Source organism: Panthera pardus, unplaced genomic scaffold (genome assembly GCF_024362965.1).
Source record: "Panthera pardus isolate Hobbes unplaced genomic scaffold, ASM2436296v1 HiC_scaffold_13, whole genome shotgun sequence".
Lineage (NCBI taxonomy): Eukaryota > Metazoa > Chordata > Mammalia > Carnivora > Felidae > Panthera > Panthera pardus.
Genome location: NW_026526688.1, coordinates 135,362,631 through 135,384,012, shown reverse-complemented (window position 1 = coordinate 135,384,012; position 21,382 = coordinate 135,362,631). Strand labels below are relative to the sequence as shown.

The 21,382-nt window shown below is 37.2% G+C and overlaps 1 protein-coding gene across 13 annotated transcripts in view; it reads right to left on the bottom strand.

Annotated features, from left to right (window-relative positions):
* WDFY3 (WD repeat and FYVE domain containing 3) overlaps positions 1-21,382 on the bottom strand; it is a 243,955-nt gene that overhangs the window by 201,364 nt on the left and 21,209 nt on the right. The gene's annotated exons all lie outside the window — the stretch shown is intronic.

The following is a 21,382-nucleotide window of genomic DNA, read 5'->3' as shown; positions in this document are numbered from 1 at the left end:
GGATAAGAATTTCTTAAGCATAAATTCAAAACTACATTGCATATGCAAAAATAAAATGTCATCATATGAAAGATTAAATATTTTGGCTCAGCAAAGAAGATGATGAACCAAGCAAAAAAGCGAGATAATTAATGGAAGAAGATACTTGAAATGTCTAAAACCACAGGGATTGTAATTTAGAATTAAAAAAAAAAAAAGAAAAATATAGCAATCCCAATTAAAAAAAGATATGAACAAGCAACCTGGAAGGCCAAATGTAAAGAAATGTTTTAATTTACTTAATAATCAAAGAAATGAAGACCAAATAAGGAAATGTCACTTTATACCTCTTAGCTTAGTTATAAGCAGCAAGTTAGGAAATGCCCTGTGTTCCTGGACATGTGAGTAAGACACATATACATGACTTCAGGAAAAACAGACTGGTAGAGGACCTAAAGGCAGTGTATGGGTTTTTTTTTTTTTTTTTTCATTTTTTAAAAATTCAGGTATAATTGACATATAATGTTACATTAGTTTCAGGTGTATAATATAATGATGCAACAATTCCATACATTACTCAGTTCTCATCACGATAAGTGTACTCTTGATCCCTTTCACCTACTTCACCCACCCCACCCCCTCCTCCTCTGGTAACTACCTGTTTGCTCTATACATTTAACAGTCTGCTTTTCTGTCACTTTTCTTTGTTCGTTTGTTTTGTTTCTTAAATTCCACATGTGACTGAAATCACATGGTATTTCACTTAGCATGATACCTTCTAGATCCATCCATGTTGTTGCAATGGCAAGATTTCATTTGTTTTTATGGCTGAGTAATATTCCATTGTACACACACACACACACACACACACACACACCACCTTCCTTATCCATTCGTCCATCGATGGACACTTGGATTGCTTCCATATCTTGACTATTGTAAATAATGATGCAGTAAAGGCAGGGGTTCACATCTTTTCAAATCAGTGTTTTCATTTTCTTTGGGTAAATACCCAGTAGTAAAATTCCTGGATCATGTATTTCAATTTTTAAATTTTTTGATCAACCTCCATACTGTTTTCCACAGTGGCTGCATCAGCTTGCATTCCCACAATAGTGGACAAGGGTTCCCTTTACTCCACATCTTTACCAACACTTGTTTCTTGTGTTTTTGATTTTAACCATTCTGACAGGTGTGAGGTGATATCTCATTGTGGTTTTGATTTGCATTTCTCTGATGGTTAGTGATGTTGAGCATCTTTTCATGTGGCTGCTAGCCATCTGTGGGTCTTTGGAAAAATGTCTACTCATGTTCTCTGCCATTTTTAATTGTGTATGTATACAGACACACATACATGTGTATATGCATATATATCTATGTATGTGTATATACATACACATATATATGTATACACATACATATTTGGTGTTTAGTTGCATAAGTTCTTTAGATTTTTTGGATATTAACCTCTTATCAGATATATCATCTACAAATATCTTTTCCCATTCAGTAGATTGTCTTTTTGTTTTGTTGATGGTTTCCTTCGCTATACAAGAAGATTTTTATTTTGGTGTAATCGCAGTAGTTTAATTTTACTTTTTGTTCCCTTTCCAGAGGAGACATATCTAGAAAAATGTTTCTACAGCGCATGTCAAAAGAAATTATTGCCTCTGTTTCCTTTCAGGAATTTTATGGTTTCAGATCTTACATTTGTCTTTAACTCATTTTGAATTTATTTTTGTATATGTTGTTAGCAACTGGTTCAGTTTCATTCTTTTGCATGTGCCTGTCCAGTTTTCCCAACATCATTTGTTGAAGAGAGAGCCTTTTCTCCATGGTATATATTCTTGCCTCCTCTGTCATATTGACCATATAATCATGGGTTTATCCGGACTCTCTAGTCTGTTCCACTGATGTATGTGTCTAGTTTTTTACCAGTACTATACCGTGTTGCTTACTACAGCTTTGTAGTATATCTTGAAGTCTGGGATTGTGATACCTTTAGATTTGTTCCTTTTGAAGATTATTTTGGCTGGTATTTTATAATACTTCTGTATTTAGTTAAACTAAGACCAAAAAAAATTGCTGTTTTATATAAGAACTATACATTTACATTAAGATAACTAAAATCTGGGGCGCCTGGGTGGCTCAGTCAGTTGAGCATCTGACTCTTGATTTCGGCTCAGGTCAAGATCCCAGGGTTATGGGATCAACCTCCACACTGGGCTGGGCAATGAGCATGGAACCTGCTAGAGATTCTTCCTCTCCCTCTGCCCTTTTTCCCCACTCTCTCTCTAAAACAAAACAAAAAAAATTTTTTTTTAAGAAAACTGAAATCAAATACTTAAATAAAAACCATTTCATTTCTTAAGTTTCAACTGAACCACATTTAAATCAGATACAAGTAGGTATTTTTTCTAAAGTGATTCTTAGCCATTTCTCAATCTAGCCTTTTAAATTCCCTTTAATCGTGACACTTAAAAATTCCTTTAAAAAGATTTTATCTGCTCTGCAAGTAACAAGAAAAAAATTTACATGTGTAGGAATATTGGGCTAAAACTTTTAAAAACCATTTGTGATTCTTAGAATGGTACAATGTCTGGATAGACTTCATCACCTTGGGAATGAAGGAGTGACTTTTAGCCAGTGATGGTGATTTGGCACGTATAATAAACCTTAAGGAAACAGGATCTGGCTCACAGAGAGAAGAGCCAGACCACCAACTTCCCTCAGATCCAGAAAGATCTCCAGTATTAGAGAGAAAAAAGGAAATAAAACTGGGTTATTACGTCAAAATAAATTATGCAGCTTTTAATGACAAATCTGAACTTCTTCTAATTCTCAGACAAGACTACCAACAATCTCCATTAACAAAAACTCACACTGGGAATACCAACATGGTTCTGTAGTGGTCAATAACCTAGATTTGGCTTTAATAAAGGAGAGCAACTTCTATTAGTACTTTGGAGTCATTACCACTTTGCCATAATCTCCCTCCCATTCTTTCTATGGCTATATAATAAGAACTATGGCTCGAACTGACGACTTTTGCAGTATAATATTCTGAATTAAGAGTAAATTATAGTATAGGGAACCTGGGTGGCTCAGTCGGTTGTGCATCTAACTCTTGATTTCACCTCAGGTCATGGTCTCACTGCGTGTGACTTAGGACCCCGCATCAGGCTCCACACTGACAACAGAGCACCTGCTTGGGATTCTCTCTCTCCTTCTCTGTCTGCCCCTCCCCTGCTTGTGTGTTCATCTCGCTCTCTCTCAAAATAAATAAATATAAACTTAAAAAAACCAGAGTAAATTATAAAGTATCATCCATTGTGCCAGGTAGATCCTTGGGATATAGTGGTGAATATCAGTAACAATTAGCACACATGGCGTTTACCACTTGTTCTGAAATGACAACCCTTTTAAGAATGACATGGTATCTGATCTCACAGAGCTTAGTCTGGGTGTGATACAGGCGAAGCATGGGATACCAGTGAAGCACAAGGCACTAGGGGAAAAGTACAGCAGGGACCCTAACCTAGCTGCATGATGGCAGGGCTATGGAGAAGAAAAGCGTCAGGGAAGGTAAAGTACACTTGTAAAAGATTTTCAACAATAGGGGAAAAAATAAAAAACAAATGAAATTCACTGGCCCATGCACAGGCTATTCTAGCCAATCAGGTTTGTGCAGCTTTGTTCTCTGCATGTTAATTCTTCACACGAAAACTTTTCTACACATTGGTTTGTAATCAGTTTTTCCAAGTGGAAAACACCAGCCATTCTGCCCTTGAATCATTTTGAGAGTCTGAAGGGACAGCAATTAGTAGCCAGTGCTGGAGTTAATCCCTAAGGAACTTTTGTTTCCTGCCTCTGCATCAGTTTTTGTCTAGGAAATACACTTAAAATCCACAGCCAAGTATAATGCTAGATGTTCCCACAGAAATTTATTCATTTATTTCCTACCACAAAATAGTATAATGAGTACTTTACAGATGAAGAAACTGAAGTTCAGAAAGGTTAAAGAAACTTGCCAAAAAGACCCAATAACTAGAATTAGCTGAAATCTGAATTCAGGATATGTTATTCCAAGTCTAGTACTTTCCCTATTAAATGGAAGCTGTCTCTTTGTTGTGAAATAATTTTATTTATGAAAGCAACTGTGATTTTATTTTCTAGCTATTCCTAGCAATGATAGTACTATTTGTTCTTCCCTAAAACATTTGGACAAAATTATCCCAAGTATTTTCATCCCCAGGAAGTTAAAAACACACACATGCACAAAGCCCATGTTTACTCTGTGTATCTTCCACCAAGGGTGTAACCAGACTAGCAACGAGAAACATGATTCATGAGTAATATCTTGGCAGAAAATTCTTAGTATCTCTATAGATACATCTGACACATAAGGGAAATGCCACCTACACCTAACTACATTTTCTTTTCCTTTGAGCTTTTTATTCTCTTTAATTGAAGTGTTCCCTAATCCTCACACCATGCACTCAACCACATAACCCCAAATGTAGAATAATATTCAGAATATTAAGGAAATAATTTCCTGGTAGGATTCATCAAAGAAAAATACAAATAAATGAATATTATTAGCAATTACAGACAACAATATATTATGTTACTTAACATGTTCTGAGCAATTTTTCTCATTAAAGAGAAACTAGGAGATAATAGCCATAGAAAAAATTTATTCCAACATCAATAGAAACCATTCATCTCATTTCTTCTGTGAATAAAATACTTTTTTTTTTTTTAATAAGGTGACACTTTGACTTAAAAGAAATTCAATCCCATAGAGGAATGACATCATATGGTATTTGTCTTTCTCTGACTTACTACATTGCACATCTGGAACTAATATTATACTGTCTGTTAACAAAATGGAATTTACATAAAACTTAAAAAGTAAAAATAAAAAAGAGAAACTCAAGTGTCATAAAGTATTTTCCCTATAAATGTAAATGTGAAGTATTTCCGCCTTGTCTAACTGTTTTTACCTTGTTTCTAGGCTAAGCTAAGTGGTGTGGTAAGGCCAGCTCATACCAGTTTACCTGAGCCGATGGCTAAATTTTCAGATTATTGTGAAAAGCCAGTTGTCAAACCATTAATAGACTGAAACCAGCCATGGTGAGAATATTTATACCAAAGAAATCAACATATGCTAAAAGTCAGTGTTTCTTGGGGCTTTTTACTAGATGGCACAGTTAAACACTAATCAGCCCACCACTGTGTTCACACCTCACTAGCACTTCAGAAGCTTATATTTTATTTACTTCATTATGTCTCTTCTTTTTCTCTTTCAGTTTGATTTTGCACTTTTATTTATGTTTTCCCAAGGCCTAGCCCTGAAGATATTTAGACTTAACCTCAAAAAGTTAGGATATTATGACTAAGGATCTAAATTAAAAATACTCTTTCACCAAAATACTCTCACAGGAAATGTTTCCCTAAATCCTTATCTGATTGGCCTGATTTAACATACTCTGCTACTTTAAGGGCAAAGTCTCTATTCTTTGTGGAGTTGCTAAGAGCAAGTTATTATTCCCTGATATGAATATTGTGCTTAGTTTATTCATGTGTTTCTCACAAAACATAAATTTAGGGGGCGCCTGGGTGGCGCAGTCGGTTAAGCGTCCGACTTCAGCCAGGTCACGATCTCGCGGTCCGTGAGTTCGAGCCCCGCGTCAGGCTCTGGGCTGATGGCTCGGAGCCTGGAGCCTGTTTCCGATTCTGTGTCTCCCTCTCTCTCTGCCCCTCCCCCGTTCATGCTCTGTCTCTCTCTGTCCCAAAAATAAAATAAAAAAAAACGTTGAAAAAAAAAAACAAAAACAAAAACAAAAAAAACATAAATTTAGTATCAATACTAAAATATCTATTGTTTTTTGTCTAAGAAAATAATAGATTATATACAGTGTTGTATGTTCAGAGACCTTTTGCATTAAGTATGAATCAAATTATGCAAAAAAAAAAAAAAAAGAGGATATAATCTATTAGTCCGCTTTTAAGAAACAAAGCTAAGAGGTTGTAACTTCTGTAAAGGCAATGAGAACTAAATTAGAACGTTTAAATGTTCTCAGTATGTGATGTAAAATTTCTGGCAGATTCATAAAAATACTGCAGCACTGATGGAAAAGCAATAGACTTGCAAGAGTCAAGGATGGTAGTAAAAGCGTTCTGGAGTCAGTAAGACAAGGGTGTTCAACTCTGTCCCTCCACTCAGTATCTATTCGACCTCAGGAAAATTAATCAAACTACCATTAAGCCACGTTTCCTTTAACTGTGAAATGGATATAACTATGGTACTGGCTTTATAGTGCTGTTAAAAAGGAATGTCAGAATACATGTCGTGTGACTATCACATAAGTAGATAATCAATGTCTAGTTATTACATAATTAGAATTAGTTATAGCTAAACTAGCGAATGACTCTGAATTACAAAAAAATTATTTTAATGAACAAAGTTAGAGCCTATCTGTTCCAAATTGTTACATCTAGTGTGTGAGAAATATGGTGGGGATTAGAGCTCAACCTCCCTTCTACCCTGTTTCTATAATGTGCCTGCATGTATTATAGAGGCTATAAATCAAATGGCAGGGTTTCCAGGCTCCTATGTGAACAGGTGCTTGTTGTAATTTAGGTTGAGCCAATCAAACTTACTTGCCCAAATTCTGAAAGGCAAGAGTGAAGCAGAGACCACACTCTTGCTGACATTTACATTTTTACCTGCAGTGTTAGCAGAGATCTCTGTATCCAGTAGGGAGGCAGGGTATGACACATCCATTTGGCTGGCCCATAATACTGACCATACAGCAATACATGTCTGTAGAGCAAACAGCAGTAGAGGTAGCTTCCTAAAATGGCACTGAGAGGGAGTATTCCAGAGGTAAGGCTGGCAAACTTTTTTCTGTTAAGGGCCAGATAATCAATATTTTACCATGTGCAACAATTCAACACTGTCATCGTGGTGTGAAAGGAACGATAAGTGATAGGTAAATGATAAGTGTGGTCATGTTTTAATAAAACTTTATGCATGAACACCGAGATTTGAATTTCATATAATTTTTAGGTGCCACAAAACATTCTTTTTTATCCATCCATTAGAAAATATAAAAACCATTCTTAACCAGAGGGTCACACATAAACAGTTTTGAGCAGATGTTGCTTATAGGCCATAGTTTGCTAATCCTTTCAACTGTATCTGGATCTACAGAAAAAGCAGATCCGTGGATGGTCCAGCTCTGCGGTAGAGCACTAGGAAAGGTTTGCAAAGGTCAAGACCTATAGCCTAAATCTGTTTGTTCAGCCCCTTCCTTCTCTCTGTAAGCCATGAAAAACCTGCAGTAAGTATCTTCCTGCTGTAACGGGCTAGCACGGATTCTGTTCTTTGCAACTAAATCCTGACTGATTTATAGTGCTACAATACAACCTTAAATATCCAGGGTTCCAATGGTCAATTATTTCATAAATGTCATTTTTATAGTTATATGAATCAGGATCAAAATGACAAATTATTGCTCTTTGCTGATAATGTCTCTTAAGCCTCTCAACATGGGTCTCAGTTTTTACAAGGTACAAGAATTAATTCTATATTGCCTACTAGAAGACCTCATTTATTTGCTTAATAATCTATTCAACAAATATTTACTAAGCAACCACTATGTGCCAGGCTCTAGGTGCTAGGAACACAGAGGGGGAAGAGAAGCCTACTATGTGTCCTTTTGGAGTTTAAATTCTGGTAGGGAAGAGAAAAAAAAATCAATACATAGGCCTGGTAGTGAGATGGCTATGAAGAAAAATAAGTAAGCTTTGAAAACAGAATGTTCCCAAGGTTGCTGTTGGAGTCTGCATGGTCAAGGAATGCTTTTCTTAAGGGTGAACGCCAGAACAGAAATCTGAATGAGGGAGTGATCCATAAGGATTTCTAGAGGAAGAATTTTCCAGGCTGAGGGAAAAGCAAAATCAAAGGCTCAAGGTAAGAACGTGCTTAGCATGGCTGAAGAACTGTAATGAGGCCAGTCTGGCTAAGGCACAGCAAGAGGAGGAAAATGCTAAGCCGTCAATTGTCTGCATTGTGATTCAGGATTTACTTCTCATTAGCTGCCTTACATCAACTGATGCCAAGGTGACAGCTCTGTGAACCACCTTCTCCACTCTGCTGCTTCTCCCCACTGTTTTCTGCATAAAAAGTGTATCTGTGTCTTTTCCTCCAGCCTCACCTTGCCTACCACTCTGTAGTCCAGAGGCCATGGGCTTTGCAGGAGTTCAGTGCTGTTATTCAAGATGTTTTCACAGTTCCTCAACTTGTTCTAAAGTTCAGTGTCTACCAGATCTTCTTGCATGCTGAGGCTTGGGCCTGTGGTTTTCTCATTTCACCAGAGTTCAGAGATTTCTTCCCTATTCTTTATTTAGTTTGTTCAATTGCCATTAGGGAGAATAGTTTTGTCTATTGTAGATAAATTTAGACATATTTGTTAAGAGTAGGTACATCTAGGAGCGTCTGGGAGGCCTAGTCAGTTGAGCATCTGACTCCGGATTTTGGCTCAGGTCAAAATCTCACGTTTTGCAAGATCGAGCCGACGTCAGGCTCTGTGCTGACAGCGTGGAGCCTGCTTGGGATTTTCTGTCTCCCTCTCTCTCTGCTCCGCCCCACATGCACTCTCTCTCAAAAATACATAAACTTAAAAAAAAAAAAAAAAAAAACTATGTACATCTGTAAATGAGGAGAACTTAAATTTCTCAATTCCCTTTTCTTTTTTTTTTTTTTTTTCCAATTCCTACATTTTTTATTTCAATCAACAGACTTTCCTATTTGAAAATCTAGATCACTGAGGTGCCTGGGTGGCTCAGTCAGTTGAGCATCCACCTTTGGCTCAGGTCATGATCTCACAGTTTGTGAGTTTGAGCTCTGTGTCAGGCTCTGTGCTGACAGCTCAGAGTCTGGAGCCTGCTTCAGATTCTGTGTCTCCCTCTCTCTCTGCCTCTCCCCTGCTCACACTCTGTCTCTCTCAAAAATAAATGTTAAAAAAAAAAACAAAAACAAAAACAAAAAAAACTGGTTCACTGAGGTCTATAGATTATAGATCACTGAGATCAGTAAACAGATAACTCTTGTTTAAAACATTTTTTAAAATGTATATCAAAGTATCTAAAAGAAATACAAAACTAGAGGGAAACCTGGGTGGCTCAGCTGGTTAAATGTCCAACTCTTGATCTCAGCTCAGGTCTTGATCTCAGGGTCATGAGTTCAAGCCCTGCATTTGGCTCCACACTGGGCATGGTGCCTACTTAAAGATAGAGAGATAGATAGATAGATAGATAGATAGATAGGACTGGAAACTACAATAAATTTCCACCATACTTAGATTCAAGCTAAGAAATGATAAAGGCAAATTGGTGTCAAATCCAAATGAATACCCAGTGAGAAGAGAATAAGTAAAAGGTCAAAACAATACAATATATGTTAAGTAAATATAGCATTATTACTTTCAAGAACAGAAGTCTGGTTATGTTAATAAAGGCTTACTTTGGTTTCTGATTCAAGTAATAGTCAAAATGTCTTGTACCTACTATAGAAATGATTTGGATAAAAGTACTCTTCTGAATCATCTAAAGGTTCTTTAAAAATGTCAGTTCTTTTAAACAAGTAAAACATCTTCCTCAATCTCAGTTAAATAATTCAGTAAGCCCTTTCCCCATAAGTGTAAAGTTGAGTTTAGCTCTTACTAAATTATCAAAAACACTGAATTAGTGAGTTCAAGTAATTACAAAGCAAGCGTGCAAAAATTTTGTATGTGTTCACTTTTATTTTCTTATTTATGAATACTTTCTATATACAAGTACTCTGCTAGGTGTTAGTAATAGATAAGTACCCTTTAGGGAAACACGGTTAAGCTAAAAGTTATTACAGAAGTGGTAACTGCTAAAATAAACAGTAAATAAGTAAACAAGAACTATCAATATAAAAGGTGACATTTGAACTAAGTCTTAGAAACGGAGCAGGAGTTCATTCAGCTGACAATGGGCCAGACTTTAGTTACAGCAAACAGACGGTATGTACAGAAGAGAAGGCACAAGACATGCTTATGTGTCCTTCTAGTAGCCCGGCATAGTTGGAGCACAGGGTGAATGTCGGGAAAAACTGGTGAGCCTTGCACAGAATAGGTAGACATGGGCAGATCATAAAAAACCTGACACACTAGGAGAACAAAAACTCTTATTAAGCAGGATGATAAAATATGTTGAGAAAATATGTCTGAACACAAAGTGTGGAATGGATACTTTAATGATCCTTCAGTAATAAAGGCAGTGCCAATGGAGGGAGGGGTGAGGAGCAATGGCATGGGAAAGAAAACATGAGAAATGTCACCAACACAGTGTTATCATGTGAATATATGATATCATGTGAATATATGATATGATATAATATATCATATAACATGTGATATATGATAACACAGTGTTATCATACTGGAAGACAGGATGTCTTTCGGTATCAGAGGGAACAGAGGAAAACAACTGAGATTCCTAGCCTGAGTAATGAATAGGAGTGTCATTAGCTAAGTTAGGAAATACAGTAAAGAAGAAAGAAATTAGTGGGAAAGGGGTGCCTGGTGGCTCAGTTGGTTAAGCATCTGACTTTTGATTTTGGCTCAGGTCATGATCTCCCAGTTCGTGGGATCAAGCCCCAAGCTGGGTTCTGTACTGGCAGCACAGATCCTGCTTAGAATTCTGTCGCTTACATCTCTCTTTCTGCCTCTCCCCCACTTGTGCTCACTCTCCCTCAAAATAAATAAAGAAACTTAAAAAAAAAAAAAGAATTAGTAGGAAAAACAAAGAGAGACAAATTTGGCCATGGTGGAATATAAGGGCTAGGAGAAAATGTTAACCAAAGCACACACCCAGGACTTGGGTTCAGAAGAGGAAAATGCAGATGCACACACCCAAATAACACATCCCAAACAAGAAGTACTATACCACATAATAATCAAAGATCTTTTTTTAAAAAATTTTAATGTTTTATTATTTATTTTTGAGAGAGAGAGGCAGAGCATGAATGGGGGAGGGGCAGAGAGAGAGGGAAACACAGAATCTGAAGCAGCTCCAGGTTCTGAGCTGTCAGCACAGAGCCTGAAGCAGGGCTTAACTCACGAATCGCAAGATTGTGACCTGAGCTGAAGTCGGATGCTTAACCAATTGAGCCATCCAGGTGCCCCATAAGCAGAGATCTTCAATTATAGTGACTATGAAGCTGTTTTCTATTTTCTAAATGGTAAAAACTTTTAGGCATAGCTACAAAACTTTTTTAAAAAAAGCATTTTTAGTCATGGAAGATTTTTTGGAGTTTAAAATATGCATTGTGTAAAAAAAAAAAGATACTGAAAAGACTATACAATAAAAAGTAAATATGCCACCAATGGCCTCCCTAGAGTCAATCTTCATTACCAATTTCTTGAATGTCTTTGCAAAGATATGTTTATACATGTGCAAGCATAAAAATGTATACATTCTACTCATGCTCCTTTAAGTAGCCAATGATAGCACCAGAAATCTAGTCAATTAAAAATGACGTTTTGCAGGGCACTTGGGTGGCTCTATCGGTTGAGTGTCTGACTTAGGCTCAGGTCATGATCTCATGGTTTGTGGGATTGAGACCTGCTGACAGCCTGGACCCTGCTTTGGATTCTCTGTCTCCCTCTTTCTCTGCCCCTCCCCATGCTTACACTCTTTCTCTCTCTCTCAAAAATAAATTAACATTTAAAAAAATGGTGTTTTGGGGTGCATGGGTGGTCAGTTGGTTAGGCATTCTGGTGACTTTGGCCCAGGTCATGATCCCACAGTTGAGTTCAGGCCCAGTATAGAGCTCTGTGCCGTAAGCAGAATCCACTTGAGAGTCTCCCTCTCCTCTCTCTACCCCTCCCCCTCTTGCACATGCTCTGTCTGTCTCTCTCTGTCTCTCAAAATAAACATTTTTTTAAAATGGTGTTTCTACTCACAATTTGTAATTTTTGCCAATAAATTTAATTCCAAAACAAAACCCCACAAATTTCTCTTCCCATACACTGAACTTTAGGGAATTCCTTGGATAACAGGTTCTGAAAGTGTGAGCACAATAAGGCTCATTCCCAATGGTACTTTACTCAAGACTCGCAATCTGGGCTCCAACTGGAAAGGGTGGGGGGCGGGGGGAGATAATGAATCATTCTCTAATTCAGAACATTTTGCCAACATGGATAGCCTAGGTCCACCAATCATCCCACACATGAGGGATTTCTAACCCTGCTTGGACACTGGAATCAACTAGGGACCTTTAAAAAAGATTTTGATGCCCAGGACATAACCCATTTAACCCCAAATCTCTGGGGCTGGAGCCCAGGCATTTTTTCTTTTTCAGTTTCCCTAGTTGATTCTAACATGCACCCAGGATTGAGAACCACTAACCACAGACACTAAAATCAGATTTTAAGGAGGCTGCCTTCAGCTTTTTAATCTTGTTACTAGATAACGTTCAAATACGGGAAATAAGCTTTTAAAATTCTTTGGGGCAAAAGTGACTCGACATCATCAAGTGTTCCCAACACAGGACAAGGTGACACAGGAGATGTCCCAGTGCAGCACTCCACAGTCTCCAACTCACATTCTCTGGACGAGGCTGGCAGTTCAGGATGAATCTGCTCTAACCGCATTATGGAGAAACAAGATCGAATGCCAGAAATCTCTGTGGATCAGGAAAAGGCTCCACTTAGAGACAACCAAACTTGTATTTAAATTCAATAACTTAAATCCAGATACAATGACCACTGCTTGGCTGCAAGAAATCAGAAGTGAATTGACAAATCAAACTCCCAAGAAGTGGCATAGCCAAGAACTCCTTTCAGAGGGACCCCGGCCACATGGAAGAGCTTAGGTCCGTGTTGTCCAACATGGCAGCCACTAGTTATATGTGGCTATTTTAAACTTAAATTCAAACCAATTTAATTAAATAAAAAATACTATTTGTCAGATGCACCAGCCTCATCTGAAGTACTCAACAGCCATATGTGGCTAGTAACTACCATATTAGAACCAAATGTCACAGAAGGATATATTAGACAGTGCTGGCTTGGGGTAAATGAACCTCTGAAACTGCATATTCAATCTGTGGACATACACAGATTCTAGGAAGACGGTCTATGACTTTTATTTGATTCTCAAAGGAGACCATCTACGATTCAGTTGTCAGTGGCCCAAGCCCACAGGGGGTAGGAAAGAGCTCTTCTTCCAAAGAGTTACCTCTTATAAAAAGCATTTATTAACAGTAGCACTTCCCGCCCACAGACATAACCTTTCAACCATCACGTTAAGACAAGTGGGACTATGATTAGTACAAAATGTTCTTCCACTTCATGATGTTGTCATGATCCTGGGGCTTCACTGCTTTCTCTGAAGAGCAAAACTAACTGTAAACCACAACCAGAAAGATATACCTCTTTTGCTTTATTCACCATCTCCAAGCTAGTGGTATAGCCGAGATTCTTTACCTGCCTTTCAAACCCAAATCCTTGCTTTTGCAGCAAAAGGAATCACAACAAAGTATTACTTATAGAAAGCTAATTCCACATCTCACAGACAAACAGAAACAACAGCCTTCCAACAGCAACTACAGAATGCTGTTCCATAGAAGAACTCCAAGGACACCGACATAAACCTAAGATTTAATGCTTAACATGTCATTAGGAACTTACACAAAAAACAAAGTCAAGGATCTCCTAGGTGAGCTCCCATTACGGATAAACCATCTGGGTTTGAAAAAATGAACAAACACTTCTAAATAGACTGCATGTCATGATGTGATGGCTGCCTATTCAGCTACACTCAATTTCTAGGATAAAATCAACTGTTCAACTAATTTAAAAACCTATCAGCTCTCACTGTGATTCACTGTTCCTAATACATCCCTGAAAAAGACAACCTCCCTGAATATCTTTGTATCTTAAGTCAAATAAAAATGACTGAAAGAAGGTATGCCCTTTATCAGGGAAGGAAAGACCCATCTAAACCAAAAGACCTCACATGAACATGAATGAAAGTAGAAGGCAAAACATATCCTCAATGTAAGACAAGACCAAAGCCTGTCTTATAAATTATGTAGGCCTGATGTGTGAACTATAAGGTCTGTGTTTATCAACATTTCATATTCACATATTATTAAACTAAGTATTTAAAAACCACTAAACTGGCAGTTTATTATCAAGTGAAACCTATATTTATCATGTCCCTGGCAATCCGTTACTAGGTTATTTATTACAGAAAAGGGGTTGGCAAATTATGGCCACGTGCCACATCTGTCCGCATCCTGTTTTGTGAGTCTTCTTGGAACAGAGCTACATCACTCATTTATGTATTGTGCATGCCTGCTTTCATATTACAAGAACAGAGTAGCTACAACAGAGATCACATGATCTAAAATATAGACTAGTCCTTCACGAGAAAAAGTCTGCTGATCTCTGAATTTGAGAAATCACTTATGATTACACAAAATCTAACACAAGTTTATAGCACTCAATTCATTATGGACAAAAAATGGAAACAATCCAAATGTCCTTCAACAGGTTAATGGATATGCAAACGGTGGCACAGTCATCCAACTCAATAATAAAAATGAATAAATTATCGATGCATACAATAGCTTGGATGATTCTCAAGGGCATTATGCTGCATGAAAGAGCCAGTCTCAAAAGATTTACTTGCTGTATGATTCCATTTACATGACATTCTTGAAAAGGGAAAGCTAAATTGATGAAGACAAATTTGTGGTTGCCGGGCATTAAAGGTGAAGGGAGAGACTATAAAGGGACAGGACAAGGAAGTTTTCAGGGTAATGAAACCATCCTACTACTAGTGGTAGTAGTTACACTAATCAGTATATGTACCAGAATTCATAGAGCTGTATACCAACTGAAGAAAGATAAATTGTATTTTATAATAATTTTAAAAAATAAAAATTTTATGGATTAGCATAAAGAAAAACAATAAACGAACAAAACAGTCTCTTAAAAATTCAGGGCAAAGAATGAGAGTTTGCCATAGAAGATCAGATCAAAGAGAGTGGTCTGGGTCATGATATTCTCAGGTTTATTCCTGGTTTTACCATTGATTCATTATAAGATATTAAATCAGCAACCCATTTCAGTATTCCTCTAGGATTTTGGTGCATACAGTTTGACAGGTGATATCTGAGGATGAATATAAAATCCTCCACACAATATTTCTTCTGTCAAATATGACGTACTCCATGAAGAAATACTGTAATTCAAGTTATCTCAGAGTACCTCCATTTTGCTCTTCAGATTAGCCATAAATAAATATAAAGGTGTGTTTTATATCATAGTTGTCAGACTTTTTTTTACACACTCACATTTTCTCACTCTGTTCTCAAGGCTCTTTCACATCCCCAGCTGTCTAGAAAATCTGGTATCTTATTCCATACATACACCAAAAGAGTACCACGTATGTTTTAGTTCTCTAGACATGCTCTGCAATTTTCTTTCTGGCAACCAGATATGCAGATTACCCATGAGCAGTCTGCAAGCTGCTGCCCAGAATTAATCAGAAGGTAAATCCGGTATCTACAAAATAATTTTCAGGGGAAACCAGGGGTAAGTCTTATCCTTTCACAGGATTAACAATAAAAGCAACTTACAAATTATATATTTTGTAAATGTAGTAAGATAGATTTAAAAAAAAATCAAACATGAAAAACTGGAAGATTACGGAGATCTTTGTACCGTTAAGAACATTCAGACGAATTGCTTTCATTGTGTATAATTAACAGACCGTATCAAAAGTTAAAACCTGAAAGACAGAGAACTCAGGAGTGACCACTAATCTATAAATCATTTATATCAATATCAAAGAGAAGAAAAAAATTTTTTGAGAAGAAAACAATTTTAAGGGCAAAATAAATGTTTCATCATGACAGGAAGTACATCTATCCAAAAGTCTCTAGCTTTTTGTGGTGATTTTAAAATGTCAACACATTCTTAGACACTCCTACCTTCATATGGAGGAATCCATCTCCCTTCTGAAAGAAAACTCACTTGTATCATATACAATGTGGAGAGTAACACTATGTAACTTTCAAGACTAGGTCATTAAAAAGCATTCAAGTCCGAGCTCTGCCATTATAATAATTCCTCTTTCAGGTCTATTGTCAGGATTAGAGATAACATATGCTAAGCCTTTTACTTGGTGCCAAAACATTAGAAGCTTAACAAACAGTTTCTAAACAACCATTTACAGTCCTCAAAATCTCCTGGAAGATGTGTATTAAAGATGAAAAAAGTTCATTATGTTGTTATATGAATGAAAGTCACAAACGGCTGAGGTCAAAACAAACCACAAGGAGCATAAAGACCTCTAGAAGAAATTCGTGCTTTCCATCAGGGTGAATCAGGTAAAATGCCATTTTTATTAGGCCAGGAGGAGTAGAGTATCCACAAATTTATATGGTTAAACCTGACAGTTATAAAAAGAAATTGTAGGTGACCACGAAATATTATTGAAGAGGCTTTTTTTTTATTATAAACTAAAATAAATTTGTATTTCACAAATCATGGTATAAGAAAAACTGAAGCCAAATTTGCTACATAATGGTACAGTTTTTAATAGGCATTTTAATATTCAGTTATTAACCCAGCCTCATCTGAGATCAAACAAAAGTTAAGTATATCTGTATCAGCATTCTGTATCAGAAAGATCACTAGGAGGTACTGACAGTGAGGGAAGTGATGCAGAAGAAAGCCTGAAGAATAATTCACAGATTTAGTTTTTAGTGGAATATAAAACCATGTTTTTCAGTGAGCAAGAAACCGCTTTCTCCAATTCAGACAAAAGATGAGTCTTTTAAAAATCAGGAGAATGACTGGAAAATTAGCACCTTGAGAAAAACGCAAATTCCCATTCATTAGAGAGCCAGATACTAAATAGTTGCCATGAAGTGAACATAGAGAAAAGAATGCTATTTTAAATGTTTATTTTTGAGGGCACAAGTGCGGGAGGGGCAGAAAGGGAGACAAGGATCTGAAGCGGGCTCCTTGCTGATAGTGAGGCCTGAACTCAAGAACCATGAGATCATTGGGGCGCCTGGGTGGCGCAGTCGGTTAAGCGTCCGACTTCAGCCAGGTCACGATCTCGCGGTCAGTGAGTTCGAGCCCCGCGTCAGGCTCTGGGCTGATGGCTCGGAGCCTGGAGCCTGTTTCCGATTCTGTGTCTCCCTCTCTCTCTGCCCCTCCCCCGTTCATGCTCTGTCTCTCTCTGTCCCAAAAATAAATAAAAAACATTGAAAAAAAAAATTAAAAAAAAAGAACCATGAGATCATGACTGAAGCCAAAGTTGGACACTCACTTGACTGAGCCACACCCAGGTGCCCTGATATTTTAAATACGTCCATGGTAAAAAGGAGAAAACATTATAAGCTCCTGTTATAGTTATTATTTTAAAGGGCAAATTATTCTGACTTAATTAAATTCAATAGTAATGGAAATATTATAAATATCAAATATCTTATGCTTGAAATCATATTTTTACTTATTTATGATACTAAACTTTTAGGTACTTGTTGAATCCTCAAAACAACCCCATGAGAGAAGTACTACTATTACCCACATTACACAGAAGAGAAAATTGAGGCATAGAGAGATTAAGTAGCCCATGCTCACAAGACAAGTATGCAGTACAGCCTTCATTTAATCAGGCTGTTTGGCTCCACAGTTAGTGCTCGTAACAACTTCACTATACCACCTCTCATACTCAATTAACTTCATTGCGTTATCTCTTAGATTAAACTTTATAGGCCTGGATCCAAATATGGTCCATTTTTTGTTACCAACCCTGACAATCAAGGCAGAGGACTGAATTAAAGTAAACTATTATTCTCAGAAATGGTATGAAAAAAATCTTTGACTTTTTAGTCTGTTAACAGTTTTTCACTGATCTTACCTTATCTATAGAATAACAAACATACCACAAACCAAGAAATTATTGAAAAATCATTTGCAAACTTGAACCAAAGATCACTAACAGGGACAAAGACAAACATCTACTGGTTTGTGAAGTATTAATTGATGACCTTGAGCCAGACATAGATATGGAATGGACAAGCAACTGCGGGAATGAAAAGAAACTTGTTTTAAATACCAAATACATGGGCAAAGCCTCAAAGATGATCTATAAGTATTCTGGGGACTGATGTTTCAGAAGTCACTTGATCATTATAATGTTCTACTCTGGGTGTAGCAAACTTTGCCTATTGGCAAAATTCATCCCCAAGACTGCTTTTGTAAATAAATTTACTAGAACATACAGCTATGCTCGTTTGTGTTGTCTAAGGCTGCTTTTGTGCTACAAGAGCAGGGCTGAATAGCTACAACAGAAATTATAGGGGCCACAGAGCCTAATACTATGTAGCCTTTTACAGAAAGTTTGCTGACCTCTGTTACACTTACCAACACTGAACAGAAAATAAATGGAAAAAACATGATCTGATCTCTAAAACAGGGATTCCTGGGGCACGTGGGTGGCTCAGTCAGGTAAGCATCCAACTTTAGATGCCTTCATCATCTCGGGGTTCTTAAGTTCAAGCCCCGCATCGGGTTCTGTGCTGACAGCTCAGAGCCTGCAGCCTGTTTTGGATTCTGTGTCTCCCTCTCTCTCTCTGCCCCTCCCCCTATCTCTCTCAAAAATAAGCATTAAAAATTTTTTTAATGAAAAAATAATTATTATTTGACATGCACGTAAGTTAATATCAAATTTATATATTCTATGGCTAGAGACTTGAAGTTGAAGGGCTACCATATTTCATCAAATCCAAGATACCACCAACTGTAAGACTTACTATTTTACGTATCAAGAAAAAAACACTGCCAATTAAAAAGATGACACAATTTTCCAGTATCTACTGCAAGATGATTCCAGTGTCAAAATACTGCACATAAGAAAAAAATGTGTATCTTAGAACTGATGAGACATTTCATTCTACAATGATACAAATTCATACATAAAAGGTAATAGGGCTGTGATGCACCTACTGGACAAGATTTTCCACTTTATCACAGGGTTCTAGAAGGGATAAGGAGTTTCTCTGTACCATTTTGCCAATACTTCAAAGAATCAAGAAGTATTAATAGAGAACAAAGGTCAAAGGTTTTGCTATCCCACATGTAAGGGACTAAGTAAGAAGGTCTACTGTAAACCCCACCATACAATACATGCCCTTCTTTCAAAACACTGGTAGCTGTACTTGAGCACATCTAGGTGACAGAATACTGAAATAACACATGTGGAATAAATGTCTTTCCTTTGATATTAGACATATGATCCCATATTTCAAAGTAACAGAATACCCCTAGAGTATTTTCCAAAGCAGAACACACATGAGGAGAGTCTGCTTGAGTCACTGCTTTTATTTGGAGGAAGGGAGAGAAAAAAGAGGGGTGGGGGAGAGAATGAATTAGAAGTAGACTTCAGAGATTCAAATTTAGCATTTTATCTTTGCCTTCAAAGCATTAGATTACCCAATTTTATATCTGACACTGAATATGTAATTGAGGATTATATAGTAATAATTACAAAGCTTTAATACATAAGAGTAGAAATAACTTCTATAATACTGTTTTTTAGTTCATTCTCCTACTCATGAGACTTCAAAAATATTTCAATACAAAACTTTATCTTAGTGTTTCATTACTTAAAAAATGACCTTCTTGGGTCTCGTGGGTGGCTCCGTTGAGCATCCAGCTCTTGATTTCAGTTCAGGTCACGATCTCATGACTGTGAGATCCAGCCCCACATCAGGTTCCACACTGGGTGTGAGGTCTGCTTGAGATTCTCTCTCTCCCTCTGTCCCTCCCCTGCTTGTGTGTGCATGTGCGTGCACGTGTGCTCTCTTTCTCTCTCTCTCTCAAAAAAAAAAAAAAAAAAAAAAGGACCTTATTTAAAGACAGAAGAGTTATGACAATCTGAGGAAATGAGGACAAAACTACTCCATGAACATTTAGCAAGTAACAGTTGTCACATATTTAAGAAACTATGCCACACACAAAATGTTATACATCTGTATCTCTCTATTTCTGTCTACCTAACATTATTTACAAATAGTGCATTAGGGGCGCATGGGTGGCTCAGTCGGTTAAGTGGCCAACTTCAGCTCAGGTCATGATCTCTCAGTTCACGAGTTCGAGCCCCATGTCGGGCTCCATGCTGACAGCTCAGAGCCTGGAGCCTGCTTCAGATTCTGTGACTCCCTCTCTCTGCTCCTCCCCTGCTCATGCTCTCTCGCTCTCAAAAATAAATAAACATTAAAAAAAATTTTAAAAAGATAGTGCGTTAAATATAGCACCTGTTTCAAACACCTCTCCTGTTGAGAAACACATATAAACAAATTAAAAGCAAGGAAAAGGAAAATAAAAGAATGTTGAGTATTTATACTATATACCACACACCATCCTAGGCACTTCAGATAAATTAATTCATTTAATCTTCAAAACAATTCTGCTGTTACTCTCTTTAGCAGATAAGGAAACTGAGGCCCAGAGAATTAAAATTCCAAAGTCACATAGCTGATACAGGTCGCTTATTCATTCAACAAGTGGCTGGAGATTTAAATTTCTCATTTAACTATACCACTGACAAAATAAAAATAAAACAAAACTTGTCTTTAGAACATAGTAGATAGAAATAAACCAAACTTTCTGTGCTGCAGTTGTTGTTGTTGTTGTTTAAGAAGAAAACAATGTTGCCTAAAGGCTAAAGTAACTAGGACGTCACAAAGGACCTCATCTACTGCGAAACTTTAAATACCATCTACGTATCTCATCTCAAATCTCTGAGCTCCAGGACTATAGAGCTGCCTGCCATCTGACGGTCCACTGGCAGGTACAACAAAATCAACGCTGTCAAAAATAAACTCTTGATTTCCCTTCTCACTGACCTCCAATCTCATTTAAGAGTATTACTGTTCACTGGTCTGCTCAAAGCAAAAACCTGGGTATTGTCTTTACTTTCCTTCATGTTAGGTCCCACTGGTTCTACCTACGAACTAGATGTCAAATCCATCCTCTTCTCTCCTACCACTCTAGATCAAGCTGCCACCATGGCTCACCTGGACTGCTATAATGCCTTCTTACTCTTCTCCCACTTTCTCGCTCGCCTATTTTCTCTTTTGCAGCCAAAGAGCCTTTTTGTTTTGGTGAACACAAACTGTAATACAGAACTGCAGAACCCTTTAATGGTTTTCAATGTGTTGAATAAAATCCATACTCCTTATAATAGTCTCTTAAACTCTTTCATATCATCTCTTTCTACCTCTCAAACTCCATTCCACTCTCCCCCTGGACATCTCCAGGCATTCTTTCAACTC